Source organism: Sus scrofa, chromosome 5 (genome assembly GCF_054392235.1).
Source record: "Sus scrofa isolate SSC_HxYL_T2T_F1_AM1 chromosome 5, Sscrofa_HxYL_maternal_Yorkshire_Landrace_v2.0, whole genome shotgun sequence".
NCBI classification, from domain to species: Eukaryota; Metazoa; Chordata; class Mammalia; order Artiodactyla; family Suidae; genus Sus; species Sus scrofa.
Window position 1 is genome coordinate 4,478,452 of NC_139387.1, and position 22,175 is coordinate 4,500,626.

At 57.0% G+C, this 22,175-nt stretch overlaps 1 protein-coding gene across 1 annotated transcript in view; it reads right to left on the minus strand.

Annotated features, from left to right (window-relative positions):
• Positions 1-21,610, minus strand: part of PRR5 (proline rich 5) — a 58,309-nt gene extending 36,699 nt beyond the window's left edge. Inside the window, exon 1 of the mRNA XM_021090910.2 lies at positions 21,558-21,610. The gene's annotated coding sequence lies outside the window, so the exon portion shown is untranslated. The remainder of the gene's footprint in view (positions 1-21,557) is intronic.
• Positions 21,611-22,175: the final 565 nt, after the last annotated feature.

The window sequence follows — 22,175 nt, forward strand, 5'->3', positions numbered from 1 at the left end:
ACGGTATATGGAGATTCCCAGGCTAGGGGTCAAATTAGGGCTGTAGCTGCCAGCCTACACCACAGCAACACTGTGGAAACGTAATCCACAGAGCGAGGCCAGAGCTCGAACCCTCAGCTTCATGGATACTAACTGGATTTTGGAACGCCCAAAGACTTTCTTCTTGACCACTTTTTTTTTTTTTTCTTTTTAGGGCCACGCCCTCGGCATATGGAGGTTCCCAGGCTCGTAGTCGAATTGGAGCTGTAGCCGCTGGCCTACACCACAGACACAGCAACGCCAGATCCAAGTTGCATCTGCAACCCACACCGCAGCTCACAGCAACGCGGGGTCCCTAACCCACTGAGCAAGGCCAGGGACCGAACCCGCATCCTCATGGAGGCCAGTCAGATTTGTTTCTGCTGAGCCACGAGGGGAACTCCTCTGTTTGACCAGCTTTTAGTTGGTCCTTGGTGCTCTCTGCTGGGTAAGCCCTGAGCTTGGGCTTCCCTCTCTGTCCTTGCAGAATCCATTGTAAACCAGAATCCTAAGTCAGTTTAGGAAAGCCCCCCATCCCTGGTGACACCAAGAGGGAGTCTGTGGGGCTCCTGGGCACAAGGGCCTTTGTGTCCCCAGTTTCTTATTTGCAGGAAATAGGCCTCATTTAGCCTCCAAGACCTTCCCTGAGTTCCCAAAAGCAGGTTCAAACATGCACCAGTCCGGGAAGGAAGGGGATGCAGAGACCAGGGAGGAAGAGTCACAAAACAATCGTGCAGGAGTTCCCGTTGTGGCGCAGTGGTTAACGAATCCGACTAGGAACCATGAGGTTGTGGGTTCGATCCCTGGCCTTGCTCAGTGGGTTAAGGATCTGGCATTGCTGCAAGCTGTGTGGTGTAGGTGGCAGATGTGGCTCGGATCCCGCGTTGCTGTGGCTCTGGTGTAGGCCAGCAGCTATAGCTCCGATTGGACCCCTAGCCTGGAAACCTCCATGTACCACTGGAGCGGCCCTAGAAAAGGCAAAAGAAAAAAAAAAAAAAAGAAAAAGAAAAAAAAAGAAACAATCACGCAGCCTCAGGCAGGGTCCTGGTTCCTCCTCAAGGAAGATACAGAACGCTATCTTTGAGTCCTTCTGCAGAACTGAAACACCTGAAAGAGCTTCTCAAGCATTCTGCATTCCAGAAAGAAGGAGGACCCCCCAGAACCAGTCCTGGGGCCAGGAAACACCAGCTTTGCAGAAGAATGAAAGCTGGCATCGCCACCGCAGATTCTCATCTGCGGCCCTTTTTTCTACGCCCCAACTATAAAACCACTTCCTAGTCTCTCCCCAAGGAGGGCACGGTCTTCAGGGCATCAGCCTGCTGGGGCCTCCTTTGCCCGGCAAAGCAATCAAGCTAATTTTTCTCCTTCCCCCAAAACCCTGTCTCCGAGTTTCCATTCAGCACTGGTGGACAGAGGCCAACACTGCTTCTCCTTTCATTCACTGCCCCGCCCTGCTTCTTGGCTGTGTCCTTTTATTTATTTTTTTTGCTTTTTTTTAGAGCCACACCTGTGGCACATGGAAGTTACCGGGCTAGGGTACAATCAGAGCTGCATCTGTGACATACACCACGGCTCCTGGCAATGCCAGATCCTTAACCCACTGAGCGAGACCAGGGATCAAACCTGCAACCTCATGGATACTAGCTGGATTCGTTTCTCCTGAGCTACAATGGGAACTCCTGCAGTCAGAGTCTTAACCCACTGCACCACACTGGGAACTCCAAGCAGTTTATTTTATTATTTTATTTTTGTTCTTTTTCTTTCCTTTTTTTTTTTTTTTTTTTTTTTTGGTTCTTTGTGCTGTTGTTGTTCCTTGGCTATAAATCTCCACTTGTCATTGCTGGAGTGTGGGTCAAGGTCAACCTCCCCACCCCCATATGTAAGACCCCACCCTCAATTCGGAAACGCAAAAAGCTCTGAAAACTCAGATTTTCAGGGCTCATTTGGCTCCAAAAGCTGTTCCGACCAGAAGGGAGGCTACTGTGAGTCTCTGTCCACCCAGCGAGAGGCGCTCTAGTGCACTCTCTGTCCCCAGGATGCTGCCCCAATCCTTCCCACAGGGTAGCGACAGACTGCGTTATCACTCAAAAATAATAGGAATTCCACGAGTTCCCGTGGTGGCTCAGTGGGAACGAACCCAACTAGGTCCACGAGGATGCACGTGTGGTCCCTGGCCTCCCTCAGCGGGCGGGTTGAGGATCCAGCACTGCTCAGACCCCGTGTTGCCATGGTTATAGCTGCAGCTCCAATTCAACCCCTGACCTGGAAACTTCCATGTGCCATGGGTCAGCCCCAAAAAGACAAAAAAAAAAAAAAAAGGAATTCCAAAGTCATATCGGGCCCTGAGGGCATCAGTCAGATAAGGGAGAAGAACTGGCACAAATGAGTCAGAGCTGGTAGGTATGTGACCGAGCCGGATTCCACCAGACTCCAAAGATGGCCTGTGACTTAGGAGGAGAATTGGAGGCAGGTACATGCAGGCTCTGGATGTGCTGGGGAAGAGGCAGCAAGACACGGAGAGCGTCCTTATCATCCTGCCATCAGCACTTAAAGGTCAAGAGGCTGGACGATGCGAGAACTGGACAAGCTGAACGCTCTTTGCTACCTCTTTCCTAGAAATGCCGGATAAAGGACGGACACGCAACTTCTCAATGCAGAACCGAGCCTGTAAGAACGTGAGGCGCATCACCAGGGGCCGGAATGATAATGTATCATTAAGCTAATCTATGACTGTACTTGCATCCTATTGAACATTAATTTTACTGAAAGCCAGTGTAATGCCTGCAATATGCAGTCATTCCAAACGAAGCGGTGTTCTCAGTGCCTGAATCTATCACGCCCTTGGGAAAACGAATAAACAGAAAATTTGTTTAAAATGGAGTTAGGGGGCATTCCCGTCACAGCTCAGTGGTTAACGAATCTGACTGGGATCCGTGAGGACGCAGGTTTGATCCCTGGCCTCACTCAGTGGGTTAAGGATCCAGTGTGGCCATGAGCTGCGGTGTAGGTCGCAGACTTGGCTCGGATCTGATGTTGCTGTGGCTGTGGTGTAGGCCGGCAGCGATAGCTCCCATTTGACCCCTAGCCTGGGAACCTCCATATGCCGTGGGTGTGGCCCTAAAAAGCAAAGAAAAAAATAAAAAAATAATGAAATGGAGTTAGGGGCATTCCCTTGTGGAGCAGTGGTTAAGGATCCAGTGTTGTCACTGCAGCGGCTTGGGTCACTTCTATGGTGTGGGTTCGATCCCTGGCCTTGGAACTTTCACATGCCATGGGTGGATGGGGCCAAAAACAAATAAATAAATTAATTAATTAAATGGAATCAGCATAGCCATAGAGAAGAGACTTGTGGTTGCCAAGGGGGAGGTGGGTTGGGGAGGGATGGATTGGGAGTTTGGGATTAGCAGATGCAAACTATTATATAGAGAATGGATAAACCACAAATCCTATGTGTAGCACGGGGAGCTATTCAACATCCTGTGATAAACCATAATGGAAAAGTATATAAAAAGCAGATATATACATGTATAACTGAATCACTTCGCTGTACAGCAGAAATTAACACAACATTGGAAATCAACTCTACTTGAATGAAATAAAATAGAGCTGGGAGGCCAGAAGGGGGAGCTCTCACACCTACCACGCCTAGTCAACGGCAGGAAGAACTGTACCTTGGTGTCTCCAACAGAAAGGTTACTACTTCACTACCCAGCAGGAGGAAGGAAGACCCAGCAGCAGCCCAGCCAATGAGAGACTGTTAGTTACCACTCAGCCAATGAAAAGCCACTACACTCTGAGCTCCCCGTTTCCACCAATGGACTCTTTGTTTATAACAGCCCCTCCCAACTCCCCTTCTCCTTTATAAAAGGATGGTTCTCTGCCTGTGGTTCGCCAGAGATTGCCTGGCCTGAGTTGTGATCTTTGTTGTTCCCGAATAAACCCATTTTTTTTACTTTATTGCTTTTGATCAACACTCTCCGGCACTCGGGCCGCAACCCCAACGACTGCTGTTGCCTTTTCACAGATGGAGAAACAGCCCATCCCATGCTGGCGGGGCTGGGATTCAAGCCCAGGTCTGAATCCAGAGTTTGTATTCTTGACTGTCACATTCTCCCAGCTCTACTGTAATTAGTGTAAGAGTGACGTCACAGGAAAATACCATGAACTAAAATCCCAGTGGTTCTGACGGGGATGGAGGAGGGTAGTTACACAGGGGGTTGTGCAAGTCCCAGGTGGGGACCGGGGATAGAGAGGGAAACCTAGGGAACTCTGGGAGATGACTGTAAGTTAATAATCATTCAAGAAAGCCACCAGGACAGATTGGAGTGAAGCAGCCCTGCTTAACTATAAAACCAGAAATAAAAGCACGAGCTACGCCTCAGGTCATTACGTGAAAGATAAAAGGAGGCTGCAGTTCAAGTTCAGCAAGAGAACGACCCTTAGGACCAAGGAGAGGCGTTTAAGGGAAAAACGACCTTCCAAAGGAGGAGACCCTCCTGACACGGAAACCGGAGATGATTCAACATGTTTTAGCCTCTGTTACCTCCCTTCGGCTGATCTGACCAAGCACCAGGGCAGTCCTTGTTCGACCTCACAGGGTCAAATACCCTCTTTTCGGATACGAAGGAGGAGCTAATGACGTCAGCCTGACCTCTGCTCAAAGAACAAGGAAGAAGATGGTCTCTTCCCCGCCCCCACTTTCCTTGGATTATAAAAATCTAGCCCCACCTCTTCCTCGGGGCAGAGCCTCCTTGCTTGCCTGCTTGTATCCCTCGCAAGTATCCCATCTCAGTAAATCGACTTCTGGCCTCTCACGTTGGCTCTCGCTGAATTCCTTCTGCGCTGAGGCACAAAGAACCTGAGCCTCAGTTAAGTCCAGGCACCAGGTGAGGGATTCTAATTAAAAAGCCGTGGGCTCACGTCCGAAACTTGCTCTGGGTTTGGGTCAAGTCAGAGATGTTGTTGGTTTCAGTTGGGCTGCCTTGTGGGGTAGGAAGGGGGTGCTGAGACACAGGTTAAAACCAGCAGTAGGGAGATAAGACACCAGCAAAACCGAGCAGGGCCCTTGGGGGCTCCTGGGAACAAAAGCCTTTCTGTGTCCCCATTTCTGGCCTGTTGGGAATGGGCTTCTGCTTCCCTGACCTTCCTAGAGTTCCAAGGGGCAGGCTCAAACAGCTGCTAATCAGGGAAGGGAGGGATGCAGAGACCAGGGAGGAGCCGACAAGAACCAACTGTGCAGCCTGGGCAGGTCCTGGTTCCTCCTCGGAGGATACACAGGACATTGTCTTTGAGCTCTTGTGCAGAACTAAACCCCCCGCAAGTGGAAGAAGGCAACTGCTTGGTGAAGTCTTCTCCATTTTCCGACCACCAGGACCAGTCCTGGGGCCACTAAACACCCGATTTGAAGAATACAAGCTTTGCATCCACCCTGGCCCTTATCTGCAGCCCTATTTCCCACTCCCAGACTATAAAACCCCTTCCCATTCTCCTCCAAAGGAGTGCACAGTCTTTAGGGCATCAGCCTGCTGTGGCCTCTTTTGCCTGGCAAGGCAATAAAACCTTTTTTTTTTTTTTCCCCTCCTTCTTCCAAACTCTGTCTCTGGGTTTCTATTCGGCACCAGGGGGCAGAGGCTGAGTTTCGGCAACACACACAGGATGATGGGAGATGCAACGGAGCTCTCTGCAGAAAGCCAGGGTCTCGAGGCACTGCACGCCTAATAAATGGGGAGCCAAAGAAAGGTCTGCCCACTGACAAAGGGAGATGACAAGAAAACTGTCTCTGACCAAAAAGCCCGCACATCTCCCGAGAACCTATAGCTGTGGGTCTGTCCTCAGAGGAGGCTGGGATAGGCTGGTGGAGAGCCCAAGCCAGTGACCTTAAAAGCAGCCCCAGGCAGTGACAGCCCCAGGCCACCAGGCAGAGCCACCGTGAAGATGCTCTGGAGAAGCAGGTGCACAAGCTGGACCTCGGGGGTTGCCCCAGATAAAGACTGACTGGAAATAAACTCAGGATCTCAAATGACACAGCACAAGGAAACAGGCCACCATGAGGGAAGGAGAGCAAACACGACACATGTCAGGATGAAATTCCTAGAACTTCTGCCAAGAAACTAAAGGAAAGAAGAGACTGTAAAATGAATTTGTTTAACATAACCAAAGACACAAAAGAAGACAAGAATAGAACTAGATGTTATAAAAGCCAGGTCCTAGCTTACTGAGTACCCATCCGGGCATCCAAGGAGATGGGACCTGGGAGCATGGAGCATCGTATGCAGTCTGAGCATTGATTTCCCTGTCCTCCCCTGGCGTTTCGCAGTTGGCATAAAAACCCCCATGGACTCGAGTGCCTGGTGGGTCCACGAGGGTGTTAGGCACCAACTCCACTCCTGTCTGGGTCACAGTGAAAACATCTGGCTTTGCACAGAATAGACAACTTCTAGAGCAAGTGGCGCTTTCTGCGGTTCATGTCTAACAAGAGCCCAGTGGGAGAAACAATACTCATGACCTTGGGCCGGAAGGTCTGTAACTCCCCCCGTCACCCCAGATCAGAGCCTGCCAAGTCCCTGGAGTTCAGGATCTGTGAAACCCTGACACTGTCTGCATAGCTCCTGAAAGTGAATGTGCCATTTGCTGGGGGGAAGGGTGTGGCTTTCATGGGCTCCTCAGAAAAGGCCAGGACCCCACCTTCAGGCCAAGCCGAGGAATGAGCACATGGCCCATCCATGTGGAGCATCTGTGGTACCCAAAGATTTGGAGTGGAGGAGGGAAAACATTATTTTTATAGTTAAATACAAGCGGCTCAGTTACAGCCTGAGGTGACATCCTCATGGATTTTGAAGATGACACATGAAACTTCAGTCATTTCAAGGTTATGGTCCCCCCTGCAGATCACCTGAGGATGCCCCGCTCCATCACCCTTGCACTTGGGAGAGCCCGAGGTCCTGCTCCAGATACTAGTCATTAGATCAAACCAGACCACAGCAGCCCTGAGGGTGCTGCTCAGTACATCATACAGGGAACCCTTTATGAGGGCTCCTGGGAGGACGATCCCTTGGGTTTCATGACAGGAAAATCTGTATTTTCCTCCTAAGAGGATTATGAATCTAGTGAGTGGCCCTCTTTCCCTTTTTGCTTTTGTTGCCAGGAAGCTCAAGGTAAAAAAAAAACAGTCCATATCTCACAAGTGTACTAGATCTCCTAGCACTTTTTTTTTTTAAACTCCAGGAACATCTTGAGAATGATTGTAGCACTATCACAACCACAGGTATTATATTAGGGGCATTTTCTAGTAGCCAGGCATGGGCCTGAGGGGTGCACACATAGAGTCATGCTGCCCCAATACCCTCTGATGCAGATACTGCCATCCGTGCTTCACAGACAGGGCTGATAGGCTGCAGGAGGGGCAGGGATGGTCCCGTGGCACATGGGGGTGAGACCGGGGTGGGGAGCCTCAAACGGGGCATTTCCCCTGCAGCCTCCACAGCAGGGGAGCCGCAGCAATCAGACTCCACTTCCTGCGGAGGGGCTCGGAGTAGGGGTGCATGGGGGGCTGGGAGAGCAAGAGACTGGGAGGATCCCACTTCCAGAGGTGTCCGGGGCAGGGGATGGGAAGACACCTGTTCCAGGCCCCTGGAGTCCCGGCCTCTCCAGCCCTCTTACACACCCGTGTCTGAAGTTCTTACACTTTCCTTGCCATGAACTTGGTTTAAGTTTGGGAATGACACAAGCATTTAACAAAAGCCACCTGCCCCTTGTTTCCTACCAGAAAGGACGCTGGATAACCTGGCCCAATTGTGCCTCCCAGGCCTTCTGAGCCCTGATGTTTCCCACAAGGAGCCCTGCCCAAAGGCCACAGGACTTCAGGTAGCCCAGCTGTCCATTTAATAGACAGAAAGACTGAGGCCTCGAGCAGGACTGTCTTTTATTTATTTATTTATTTTGCCTTTTTTTTTTTTTTTTTTTTTTTTAGGGCCACACCTGCATTATATGGAAGTTCCCAGGCTAAGGGTCGATCAGAGCTGCAGCTGCCGGCCACAGCCACAGCCACGGCCACTCGGGATCCGAGCCGTGTCTGCGATCTACACCGGAACTCACAGAAATGTTGGATCCTTAACCCACTGAGCGAGGCCAGGGATCAAACCCGCATCCTCATGGACACTAGTCAGGTTCATTTCTGCTGCGTCACAACGGGAACTCCCAGGACTGTCTTAATTATGGTGAAAAGGAGCAAATACTGAGGTCGTACTAGGTGCTGGCCCCCCCGTCCCACCCCTACTTCCAGCAGGTCAGAATTTCCATCTGCATCTTCCCAACGGGGAAACTGAGGCTCCAGGAGCTGCCCTGCCCGCTGCACAGCGGTAAGTGGAAGCGAGGCAGTCAAGCCCAGCTCTGGCCCGGAGGCCACAGACCTCACGCCATCACTCCAGCTACCCCCCATCAAGTCATCATTGTAAAAGCACCTACTGCAGCGGAAGCCGGTCCCCAGAGGCTGCCACTCTGCCCCGGCCCTGGAGAGTCACAGGAGGCCAGTAACAGAAGGGGCTGTGGGTGCAGCGTTAGAAGTGCCTCCAGCGGCGGTGATGCTGCAGACAGGCCTGGCGCGGTGACCTCACCGTGGCGCAGATGCGATGCCAGGAACTGGATTGATCGTGGCATTGAGGAGGATGCCAGCTGAGCCATCGCGAGGGGCCGGGCCCCATGCTCTGCAACTACACGGGCCACCACAGAACCTGACAACGGTCCCTGGGGGGAGCTCTGGGTGGGACAGCGCGCGGTCACGTAGGCAGTCGGGACGCAGGCAGGAGGTGGCCCTCTGGCCTCTCCTTCTCACCCCAGCACCCCTGGCCTCCTGCAGGTGTCAGCCCTAGACCTGCGCCTGATGGCGATGGCGGGGATGGGGAGGGGCTGGCGGGGGCGCTGCTGTCAGATTGGCCAGGTCTCTCTCTCCAGGTGTCACAGGGGGAAGGAACCACACAGACAGGGCAGGTAGAGGGAGCGGAAGTGGGAGGGGGCCTGGGAGGCAGGAGCCAGAGCCCCAGGGGCAGAGAAGGGCTGGGAGCCACCAGGGAAGGCCCTGCACTTAAGATTCCCGCCCCAGGTTCCCGGCTGGCTTTTCCCCGGGCACTTAAACTTGAGCCTGAGGAAAGTCAGTGACCTCTGCCCCAGCCACCTTATAAGCAACAGGGCTACCCCCTGCTCCCTGTGTCCTGCTCCCCTGACCTGGGACGGAGGACTGCCCTTCCCCCACTCATTATGCACCCACACCCCCATTGCTGGGACCCGTAAGTGATGAATCTTGTGACTTTGCTTCCCTTCTGTGAGTGTCCTGAAACCATGCTGTCAACCACCCTCCTCGGGGTTTTCATGTCCCCAGAGAGGGAGCTTGGATGCAGAGGGAGCTCCCGCCAGCCACAGCCCCCCAACACACACCTCTTGGGGTTCAGACCTCCTGACTGCTCCCCACCCCACGCTCCACCCCAGGCCCTGTGGGGCCCCGTCTGAGCCTCCCATCTGATGCCACCATCATGAGTGGGCACCTCTCAGGGTGGCGGCAGGGGTGGAGGAGACGCGGGTATGGAATGAGAGGTGAGGGCCTTCGGGAACCCCTCCTTCCCGGGAGGCTCAGATGATGCGCATCCACAGCTCTGGGCTCTGGGAGCCCGGGGCTGGGGTCACAGGTGGCTCGTGGAGCTGCAAAGCCCCAGGCCCTGCCCCCAGCCTGTTGCTAGGACCCTCCTGGATCTGCATCAGTTGGGAAGCCCTTCTCTGGGGGCGGGTTAGCCAGGCCGGCCTCAGGTCCAGGCGCCCTCCTCCCAACTCCCTACCGTGGATGCAGTCACCCGCCCCTCCCCACAGCTCACTGCCCCATCCTCCCGAGCCTCAGTCTCTCCATCTGTGAGATGGGACCCAGGGCCAGCGCGGGGTCCAGGCGCGGCTGCTCTGCACGCCCAAGAGGTGGGGCCTGGGCAGATCCACAGCCGACAGGGCCGAGGCCAGGAGCTGGCACGGGGACAGCATCCTGCCGCCTATTCCCCTGGAGCCGTCCTCTGGGGCACTGGGCGTGGGCGCGTGGCCCAGCCCAGCCCCCGGCCTGACCTCCAGGGGCTCCCCACTCAGGTCTCGGCAGTTTCTGTTTTTGAGTCACAGAAGCCCGGGCTCTTTTTCTGTGGTTCCCGGCGTGGGTGGCAGATGGGGTGGGGACCGAGGTGAGAAGTCAGCCCGCGAGCTGGGGCTGCCATCGCTGCAAAAGCCACACGGCTCCGCCTGTGACTGGCATGGCCCATGGGGTTTCCCCAGACTCAGGCAGGTGACAGGAGAGGGTTCTCCTAGGATTCTCTGCAGGGATGAGACAGGGGGTGATTGGTCCCAAGCTCCCAGCCCCTTACCAGGAGCCCAGGCTGTCAGCTCACGGTTGTCTGTGGGGAGAGGAGGAGGGGGTCAAGAGCCTCCTTGAAGCCTCCTGAGCAAATGAAAGCGGAAGCCAACTTACTTCCTGGTGGCCAGGCCAGTTCATGTCCATGTGCTTGTCCTTCACTGACTGTGATGACCTTTCCCTAAGCCTGGTCTGGTCGGCCAACTCCTATTCATCCTGCAAAACCCTGCTCAGGGTGACCTCACCCACCACAGTCTTCTCCACAAGGCCCACCTTAGCATACACACCACTGCACTTGGAGGACAGTACTGTCTAGGCCACGTGCTGCAGGGACGCATTCCCCAGGAGGCTCAGAGAGTGAGATCCCTCCCTGCTTGGGGTGCAGCCCTAAAGAGCATGGGGGGACAAAGAAAGAACTTATTTCTTGAGAACCTAATACGCACCAGAACCTGAGCTAAGCGCTGGATTTGAATGTGACCTTGGCCACATCTTTTACCCTGAGGCAGCCTCAGTGCCTGTGTGGCCTCATAACTGCTCCAGAAGGAAGCTAGAATATGGTGGAGGGAGAGGAGATGCCCTCACTTTCCCGGGGTGGGGGGTGGGTGCCCACACTGGGCATATGTCTAGCCCCTGCCCCCGGGGGGCCCAGCCCACACCGCCTTCTCTGCCCACCTTGCCTGCCCAGCTCAAAATCCACAGGGGCCGAGGACCCTCGCCCACTCCTGGTGAAGCAGGGGAAGGAGAAGGGTGGGCCCTGGACGGGGCCTGGTGGGCTTCCTCCTTCCCCTCCCCTCCCCCTGCCTACAGCACAGAGTCCCCTGTGTTAGCACATGCAGGAGGGAAACCCACCTGAGCTCAGGGACATTCCCTACCCCACACCCCCTCCTGGAGGTCCCTTTAGCCTCGGGGTCAACGGCCGGCCACCTTGACCCATTAGCACAGAGGTCAAGGTAAAGCAGAAGACACCTCACCTGCACTGCCCCCCCCCATGTGTTCCCCACCTGCCTCCATCCTCAGCTGGCCGGAGCCAGAGCATCCTGAGCCCGCCCTCTCTCGGACCCACCTGCTTTGTTTCTGCCACCCCTGGGGCCGCTCCCACATGCCCTCGGGTCCACACTGGGGGTGTCCGCATTAATCTCCTTTTGGCTGCTTGAAGCTCGTTCCAGCTGGACTTGTGAAATCAACGTCTTTCCCTCTTCTGTGGGTTCTCCCCGGAGCCCTGTCCCCAGGTGCCTCCTGTGCTGGGCCAGGGCCTCCCTGGGCTTCCCTTGAGACCACTCCATCACGCCACGGGGCCGCGTCCCCGCAGCCTCCCCCATCAGACTGTGTCAGGGCCGTCAGAGGGAGGAGGGCTCTCTCCAACAGACTGAGTGTCCCGGCGGCAGGCGCTGTGTCTCTGGCACAGGTGCCTCGAAGGCACAAGACTCTCAACACACAGACCACGTCATCACATGCACTCACGAAAACTGGAAAAACACAAAAAAGCTGGAAGAGGAAACAAACCGCCAGAGAAAGTTTTTGCTGCCATCAGGGTGCATCTCCTTCCTGTCTCTTTTTTTCTTTTTAGGGCCGCACTTACGGCATATGGAAGTTTCCAGGCTAGGGGGTGAATTAGAGCTGCCACTGCCGGCCTGGGCCACAGCCAGAGTAGCATCAAATCTGAGCTGCATCTGTGACCTGCACCACAGCTTATGGCAACGCTGGCTCCTTAACCCACGGAGTGAGGCCAGGGATTGAACCTGCATCCTCACAGGTACTATGTTGGGTTCTTAACCTGCTGAGCCACAACAGGAACGCCTCCACTCTTTTCTCCGTGCCGGGCTGTGAGTGCTGGTCCGACGCACGCGGGAGCACCCCAAGAACGCAAGCACCTGCTGTCCTCCTGCTTCCCTCGCACGAATAAACGCTGGGTTTGCCTACCGAACGTCAGGCCTGAGAGAGGGCCTGTGTCACTTGGGGTCACAAAGCTCCCACAGGAGGAGGCCAGCACTGCCAACCCCTGGGGCTCTGCCCCACCACAGTCTCAGCCCCCCGAATCCTTGTTTCCCATTCTCCTAGCTGAACGTCTGTGAAGGCCAGGAAAAACGGGGTTGCTGTCTGCAGAGCCAGTTCACAGAAACGCAGTGAGTTCATACCTTCCACGTTTGCTCCTGCCCACATGTCCCTAAAGCCCCAGCCAGCCCTGCCATCCGTCACCCCCTCTCCCGCTCCTTGGATGCTGTTGGTCCCACCCTGTGCCAGCCCAGAGGTCCAGAGGTAAATCCAGCGGAGTTCTGCCCTCAGAGCCCCGGGCTGGAGGGAGGGCCACTGGGGACAGAGCCAGTGCTGGGTCCCAGATAAAAGTCAGGCGTCCAGGGTAAGGGGGCAGAGGAGGGGTGCCTCCCGCCCTGCCTGGGGAGGCACAGGGCAGCCAGGAGGGCTTCTTGGAGGAGGAGGGCATCCTCCTGCAGGGACTTAAAGAACCAACAAAAGCCCCCAGCGAAGAAGGGAAGGAAAAGAATTCAGGACAGAGGAAGGGCGGAGGAAGCAGGAGGAGGGCAAGGCAGAGGGTGAGACGAACCCATGCCCAGGCAGGCCGGGAAGGGGAGATGACCCCTGGCCACCCACACGGCTCAGGGCCCAGCTCCCTTCAGAACCGAGTTTGGAAAAAGCTTCCACCTTCAACCGTCGGATCTGCAAGGGCTGCTGGGGCACGGGTGCCGGATTATCTCCTGCGGAGAACCAACCGTGAGGCCTGCCTGCCGGGACCTCTCTGGAAACCAGACGGTTCCAAAGGCCGATGGATGCCTGGCAGGCCGACGTGGAGATGCGACCGAGAACAAGGACAGAGGTGTGATCCACACTCGAGAAAGCAGCCTTTACCCCCCATGCACAAATCAATCAGAGACCGAGGCTCAGAGAGGTGGGGCAACCCACCAGCGGTCACAGAGCACGGGTGCCAGGAGCGGGTGGGCCCAGGCGCAGAAGCCAGCCCTCTGCGGCTCCGAGGGCATCCCCAACCACGGCCTAGGTGTCCCCCACGGGCCCCTGGGGCCTGGAACGCTGCTTTATGAATGAATGAACAAAGGAAGCTGCGAGCCCTGTCCTTCCACCCACACCACGCGGGGTAGGAAGGAGCCATCTGCTACTGTTTTTTGTTGTTGCTGTTACTCTGAAAATCAAAAGCACAAACCTGAAGTCACAGCTCCGCGTCACGCTGGGGCGGGCAGAACCCCCAGGCCCTGACTCCGGGCGAGAGCGGACTCTGGCCTCGTGGTGGTGGCAGGGGTCAGACGGCCAAGGGCCAAATCTCTGCTCAGCCCCTGACAGTGAGAGACCTGACCCGCGGCGTCCCTGCCGTGAGCCTCGGCGGGGGGGGTCCCCATCACCTGACAGACGGGCAAAGGACCTACCTTGCTGGGTGCCAGGAGTACTAAGAGGTGGGAGCCCGCAGGGGTGGGTGGGCACCTGGGGGATCTCGTCCCACTGGCCGCCTCTGCCCGTGACCTTGGCCGCTGCGAGAGCTCCGAAACCCTCAGCACTAACCACACTGGATGCCCCGGCTCTGTGGGCAGCCGAAAGGCTTACATATTACGAGGCCCCCATGTGGCCAAAGGGCAGAGGGGCTGAGGAGGGCGTGGGCAGGTGGCTCCTGGGCTTCCCAGTGACTCAGCGGGACTCGGCGAGGCTGTAGGCCCAGGGCGAGAACTGCCCCCTGCTGTACCCTGTGCAGGAAAGGCCGGCTGCCGGCACTTCTGATAAATATTTTATCACTGCTCCCAGAGCAGGCCGCAGGAAGGTGCCTGAGGTCTCCCATCCCTCGGAGCACCCTTTCCTGCCCGGACAGAAGGAAGTGGCTGGATGGGGTGCCGGTGGGGTCAGGGGCCCAGACAGCTGGCTCATTCCTGCCCTGTTGTCACTTCAGGGCAGTTCAGTTCAGCAAATGGCCTCAAGCCTCATCCACGCTCTGCCCCGCACTGTGCTGGGCGCTGGGCCCTGTCCTGCCCCGGACAGCTCCCCGGCTCCTCTGCACCACCCCCCAGAACACGGGCACTCTGCCCCTTGGCCCAGTCACATGCCCCGTCCTGCTGGCCCAGTGCCACTGCTGCCGCCTCCAGGAAGTCTTCCTGGCTCTCTTCTTCCTACTGTGTGACTTTGGGCAGGCCCATTGTGCTCTCTGAGCCTGTTTCTAAAATGAGGTTGAGGAGTTCCCATCGTGGCTCAGTGGCTAACGAATCCGACTAGGAACCATGAGGTTGCAGGTTCGACCCCTAGCCTTGCCCAGTGGGTGAAGGATCCGGCGTTGCCGTGAGCTGTGGTGTGGGTCACAGACACGGCTCGGATCCTGCGTTGCTGTGGCTGCGGCGTAGGCCAGCGGCTACAGCTCCGATCAGACTACTAGCCTGGGAATCTCCATATGCCGCGGGAGCAGCCGTAGAAAAGGCAAAACAACAACAACAACAACAACAAAACAATAAATCAAATAAAATGTGGTTGATGATCACCGTGCCTGAGACTGGGTCAGTGAAAAGCCTCCCAGCGCCTTGCCCACGTGGAGACTCATTCTATTTGGAGGGACCTGAATGTTGAGAATCAAATCAATAAACATTCCAGAGCGTGTTCAGGGGTCAGACACAGGCAAGTACAGAGCCTGGCTCCTGACTGCAGGGCTCCGCAATTTAACTGGGGTGACAGGACCTAAATACCGACGACAACAACAATAATGAATAGTAACGACAACAGGACAACAGTACCAGTAGGGTCAGGTAGCGCCTTTCACGCCCCCGCCCCCGCCACGTCACTGACGTCACATTCCCTTGTTTTCTCCTCCCGGCAGCCCTGTCCTGTGAGGGTCTTCCCCCCATTTCCGAGCAGAGCAGGAACCTGAGACGCAGAGAGGGGCAGGGCCCGGCCTGAGGTCACACAGCCTGGCGGCGCTGACCAGCCGTCCTGTTGGACCTCGAGGGTGTGACCTTGGGGGTCAGCATCGGCTCTTTACACCCCTGTCCGCGTGGAGGCTCCACAGACAGGGGACAGGCCAAGACACACGACCAGAGGCTACTGTGCGGTCAGGACAGAATCATCCTCGCGCTCTAGGAGCTACCGGAGCATCCTAGCAACGGGGGAGACGCTCGCAGCATCAGAGCAAAGGAAAACGAACAGGCTGCGGAAGGACGCGTGGGGGGTGCCGTCAGGTGGAAGCAGTTCTAGGCCGAGATTATCAATTGAAAAGAGACTGGAATGATGATGCTCAGGGGTGAAGGCTGCAGGTAAAAGTGAGCCTTCTTTTCCAGGTAATAGGTAAAAGTGGGGTTGTGTTTCCAGTATGACATGGCCGTGGCGGTTTCATCTTTCATTTATGTATTTATTTATCTATGTATGTATGTATGTGTGTGTTCATTAATTAATTAATTAATTAATTAATTTCCTTTTTAGGGCCGCACCCGTGGCCTATGGAAGTTCCCGGGCCAGGGATCAAATTGGGACTAGAGCTGCCGGCCTGCACTGCGGCCACAGCAACATGGGATCCAAGCCGCTTCTGTGATCTACACCACAGCTCTCGGCAACACTGGATCCTTAACCCATGGAGCGAGGCCAGGGATTGAACCCGCATCCTCATGGTTACTAGCTGGGCTCTTAACCTGCTGAGCCACAATAGGAACTCCCTATGTTGATTTCATAATTTTGTTTTGCTTTTGAAGGGCTGCACCCACGGCACATGGAGGTTCCCAGGCTGGGGGTCGAATCAGAGCTCTAGTTGCTGGTCTATACCACAGCCACAGCAACTAGGGATCCGAGCCACATCTGCGACACCAAGACACATCTGCGACACCACAGCTCACAGCAACGCCGGATCCTTAACCCACTGACCAAGGCCAAGGATCAACCCTGCGTCCTCATGGATACTAGTCAGAATCATTTCTGCTGAGCTGCGATGGGGACTCCTGGTTTTATAATTTAACATTTTCCTTAGAAATAGGATTGGTCCACTGCAAGGATTTACTGGGCACCCACTGTCTAACCCCCTGTGCGCTCAGCCTCAGATTTGGTCTGGGGGGGATGAAAGGGACAGCACTGTGAGTAAGGAAGTATGCAGAACCCCCCTCCCCATCTCTCCACAGTCGGCCTGCCAGCACCTCAGACCCAGCACAGCCAAAGCCAAGCCTAAGATCCTCTCCTAAGTGGAGTCTACTGCACCATGGACCATCGCCACCAACTACCCAAGTCCTAGGCTAACAATCACAGGGGCTTGTGAGGTAGTGAGCTCCCTGTCACTGGGAATAATCAAGCAAGAGGTCTCATGTCTATCCACCAAGAAGTGGCCTCACTGGCTGGCTCTAGGCCATCTGAATCAGACCCGCTGTCTTACCAGCTGTGTGACCTTGGGCACGATCCTGACTTCTCTGTGCTGTGCCCTCCTCGTCTATACAATGGGATCATGCAACAACCTCAGGAGGCCTCAGAAGGTAAAATGAGGGCACACAGGTAAGACGTTTTCTAGGTACCTGTCAAGGGCTGTATGTGTGTTGGCTGTTATCATCTCACAGCTCTACCCACCCACCCACGGGAGTTAACCAGGGCAGAAATAAAAATTCCCATTTCAGAGCTTTGAAAGCCAAGCTGCAGAGTAACCCCACCCCCGTCAGACTCAAAGGGGTGTAAATGGCTCCAGGCAGATTGGTTTTGCTGGAGAAGCTGCTTTGGCAACACAAAGAAGGCTTTTAACCAGCCCAGCTGATGGCACAGAAAGCGAACCCTTACGGACCTTCCATGGGGAGTTCCCTTCGTGGCTCAAGGGTAATGAATCTGACTAGTATCCACAAGGATGCAGGTCCTGGCCTCACTCACAGGTTGAGGATCCTGTGTTGCCGTGAGCTGTGGTGTAGGTCAAAGATGCGGCTTGGATCTGGTGTTGCTGTGGCTGTGGTGCAGGCCAGCAGCTACAGCTCCGATTTGACCCCTAGCTTGGGAACCTCCATGTGCCATGGGTGTAGCCCTAAAACACCAAGAAAAAAAAAAAAAAAAAGAACTTTCCATGAAACAAGCAGGACTTCCACTGAGGTCAGAGGAGCCCATGGCGCAGCTCCTGACGGTGTGGCATCTTGGCGACATTCCTTTACCACGTAGTGTGGCGGAAAGCGGGCAAGCACGCCTCGTGCCAGAGACCCTGGGGTTTGAGCCCCAGCTCTGCTCCTTGCTGCCTGCGTCCCTGGGCAGCCCTTGGCCTCTCCGAGCCTCAGTTTGCCCATCTGGTAACTGGGCATGGCCACGATCACTTCCTGGGCTGGTTGGGAGGAGTTAATGAGATGGTGCCTCGGGAAGACTTCACACAGGGCCTGGCACCCAGCAGGTGCTCAGGGAACAGCCGACCCCTTCCTCCTTCCAGGAGTAAACCCACGGTTTGGAGTCAGAACAGAGGAGAGCAGCACCCCTCAGGGAACCGAATTACACTGATTTTCTTAAGAACCTGTTCAGAAGGACCCTCTTGCCCCTGGGTCCCCTCTGCTCTCCCAGAGGGCGTGGCTGGGTGCCAGCATCCCCTGAGGCTTCTCTGTGCCGGGCACCAAAGGGCCCTGTCACATCTCCTCACCCACAGCCATCTCCTGACCCTGGCAGTGGGTTTCAACACTAATACTAACAGGAACTCCAGGGCTAATGCCAGGCCAGCCTGACTGCAAGCCACTGTCACTGCCAGAGCACGTCACCGCACACCACTCCATCCCACCAACACAGGGCACTGACCCGGGGGCCCTTCATGTAGCCACAGAGCCCTCACCAGGGCCCTAGGCGGCAGGTGTGCGGTCATCGCTGCTTCCCAGATGAAGAAACCGGGGCACACAGAGACCTTCGGGGACTTGCCAACATCACGCACCTGGTGAGAGGTGGGGATGAGATCTGAACCCACCAAGCAGCCTGGTTCCTGAACCCAGGTCTTCATCACCTAAGCTGTGTTTTCTAATCTACACTACGCAAGTGAGAGCACTGAAGCTCAGAGAGGTTAGGCAGCTTTCTCGCGGCCACACAGCTAAAAAATGGTGCTGCTGGCAGAGAAGAAAATCCTGGACATGGAGAAGAGACTTGTGGTTGCAGGGGTGGGGAGTGGGATGGACTGGGAATTTGGGAGTAATAGATGCAAACTATTGCCTTTGGAATGGATAAGCAATGAGCGCCTGCTGTGCAGCACTGGGAACTCTATCTAGTCAGTTAGGATGGAGCACGACAATGTGAGAAAAAGGAATATGTACTCGTATGTGTGATTGGGTCCCCTTGCTGTATAGGAGAAAATTGACAGAACACTGTAAACCAGCTCTGATGGAAAAAAATAAAAATCATTCCAAACAAATGGTGTTGCTGGGATTTCCGGCAGGTGGACCTGACTCTGGGGTCTCCAGGCTTTCCAGCCCCTCCCTGGCCCCTGCTGGCTCTTCCTCCAGGCCACCCAGAGCCCAGAGTCTGAGGCCAGAGCCAAGACCCACAGGCAGTGGCATCCAGGCTGCTCCCCAGAGACACTCGGATTCTTGAGTCACCAGAACTCGGCTCAGCAGACTTCTCCCACCCCACTAGGTGCTCCCCCACTGCGATTCGATCTTGAGACATAAAAGGGGGATGTGGTTAAAAGCAAAAAAGAAGGTGACACAGGAAGTCACCTCCTTGTCTCACTAACCCACGTCTTCATCACAGCCCGCAGCCCTAATCACACCTCCTGCCTCCAGTCCTGGGCCTTCTCAGGGTCTGCCGCCTCGAGGGCCGCCCGGGCTTCAGGGTGAGTCCTGAGGCAGGACTTCCTGTCCCTGCCCTTGACCCGGAGGACACTGACGGAATATCTGACCGGGTCACGCCCATCCCACACGGTGCGTCTGTGGCCTCCCCCTTCCTGTGTGGGTCTCTGCCTCCCTGGCGGCCCTCGCCACCCACCAGGCCCAGAGAAGGTCCGTGGAAACGAGCAAGGGCATGGATAAATGAATGCATGACTGTCCCTGTCCCTCTCAGGGCACCTTGAGAGCTCTGCTGTCCCCAAAGATATCCTGGAAGATGGTTTTGTTTCTGTCCACAAACTGGGCACCTGGTGAGGCTCAGGGCTTTCTCCTCCCTTCTCCCATCCCGGTCCCTCCTGGGTTTCTGCTCTCCTGACTCTGCTGGGAGTCGCCCGGGAGACAAGGGTGTTGTCTCTGCCTTGAGCAAGGGAGCTGGCACCGGCGCCCAGCCAGATCCTACAAAACGCCACCCAGGCAATTCTGCACGGCCATCCTCAGGCCTTTTAAGCCACCCATTAGAAACAAAAAATCCATTAGCTAACAAATGTTTCTGCACGACCACTTTCCCTGCTGATGAGAAATTAAGTCCATGTGACTGTCCCCATCGCCAGACAGTGAAAACAGCCGAGACACACAGAGTGCCAGCCTCTCTCACGACGGGGACCGCCCCCATTCACAGTGGGCTGGCGACGTGTCAGGCGTTGAGCCGCTTTGGATCCCGACGACCCATAGGGAGTCAGTAATGTTATGATTCCCAGCTTTCAGATTAGGCAACTGAGGCCCAGAGAAGCTAAGTGACTTGCCCAGGGCCACACAGCCAGCCAGCAGTGGTCCTGGGATGCTGGCACACGTCTGCCTGAATCTGTAGCTCCCACCCACCTGCTACCTCCACTGAAACAAAGGGCTCGGCATCCCAGACCGTTTGGCAGGAAAGACCCTTGGGAAACCCTAACCTCCTCGTTCTGATGTGGACTTGGGCCCTGAGAGGGGACGTGGCCTGTCCAGGGACACAGTAAGGCCATGCCCCTAGAATGGATGGGCTCCTCTTGGGTCCGCCCCATTGCCTGCCAGCCAGAGGGAGCTACACGACCTTGTCCCATCAGGCAATGCTACCACCCAGGGGTGCTCACACCTGAGCATGCATCAGAAGGGGCGGGGGGGTGTTGTAAAATGCAGATCCCTGGGGCCCCATCAGGGGTGAGGACAGGAGCCCAGGAATCGGCATCTTATCAAACCGTCATGAAAGAGGACAGTCTGATGGTTCCAGGCTCCGCTCCTGGAGCCCCCAGTTTATCCCTCCAAGAAAGGTCCCTGGGTTGGGCCTGGGACAGCAGGTCTGAGAGGCCCCAGGGAGCTGGCTCTCCCTCTCCAGATGCAGTCCAGGGATTGGCCTTTGGGATCCTGGGGGGCCTCGGGCACTGCCAGGCTCTCGCCAAGAACCCTGCCAGTCACCTGGACGCGATGGCCATCTCACACGGTCGTTACGGCAGCTGCACCCGGCTCTCACTGCTGCCCCATGCCACGGATGGGGAGGTGGCGGTCACCCCCAGGAAGGGGCCAGGCCGAGCAGGGGTGAGACCACACCCCGTGACCCTCCAGCCACGGACCCTGCCCCCACCCAGCAAGTTCTCCCCTATGGCCGCTCCCTGGGAAACAAATCTTAGAAAGCGTCAGGCGTTGCTCATGTGAGTGGGGGCTAGTGCATGATCTGATTTTGCCAGAGGCTCAGCCTCCTGACCAAGCAGATCTGCCCAGCGTGCCACCTCTCATGGGATGGGGGGGGTGTCCCCAGGTTCAGGGCACAGACTCTACATGCTCCACTGCCCTCAGATGCCCTGCTGCCCCAAACCCACCCCCACGCTCTGCAGGGCCAGCTCCCTGCAGGAAGGTGGCTGGAGGCCCAGGCCAGAGGCCAGAGGGGTGGGGCCGCATGTTGAGCCAGGACAGGGCTCAGAAAGGAGCGATCCCCCTCCTCGAGCATCTTTGTTTGCTCTATTAAGGGGGGCAGGGAGAGGGAGGGGAGGGCTGCGATGGGGAGGGGGCACGGTGGGGGAAGAACGACCAGGAAACGAGGCAGCTGGACAAGCCGCTGGACGGACATGCAGAGACAGAGGGAAACTCAAGAGACAGAGAAGAGAAGGGGGGCGGGGCGGGGGGGGCGAGGAGAGAGACCTCGAAGGAGGACGAGCTGGGGAGCCCCCAGGAGACCGAGGTGGGAGAGGCCCCCGACCACGGGGACCGCCCGACCCCCCCACCGCACCCCACCCCATGTCCCCGCACTCGGCGCGACACGCGGGCGCGCGCGCACACACACGCCACTCCGCCGGCACCGCCCGGGCCCCCGCCTTCCGAGGGGCGTGCGTGGCCCCCGCCCCCGGCCCACCGGGACCCCTTCCCTGGCTGGGCCTCCGGGACGCGTTGCCGCCGCTCACCTTGGTCCCCGTGCCACCGCCGCCGCTGCCGCCACCGCGCAGAGCCGGAGCCCGGGGCCGGGGGAGGGGGCCGCCGAGGCCCCGCCCCGCCCCGCCCCGCCCCGCCCCGCCCCCCGGGCCCGCGCAGGGCGCCCGACGCGGCCGCGGCCCCGGCCCCCGGGACTCCGGGGCGGCCGGGGACGCGGGGGGCGGCCACCTGCGCCGCGGGCACGCCCACCCACCCGGGCCTCTGGGGGCCGGGGCCCGCCCCGGCTGGGAGCGGGGGATCGGGGGCGCCCTCCCGGCTTCCCCCACCCGGGCGCACTGCGCAGGCTGTGGGCGGCGCCCGCCGGGGAAGGGGGCGTCCCCGGCCACCCTGGCGGCCCAGATCCGCTCTCAGGCGGGTAACCCAGCCCTCCCAGGCCCTCTGTCGCCCACCGAGCGCCCCCTCCCCAAGCCCCAGCCTGTGGAGGACGCGGGGAGCCGGGGTGGGGGTGGGGGAAATCGGACCTTCCGATTCAGTCCGTGCCTCGGGGTCTTGCGGCGGGAAGAGGGTGCAGCGATGCGCTTCCCGCATCTAAACATCCCAGGGCTGCGGTAGTCAGTGTGGCCCCACTGCTCCTACGGCCTCGGCCTCAC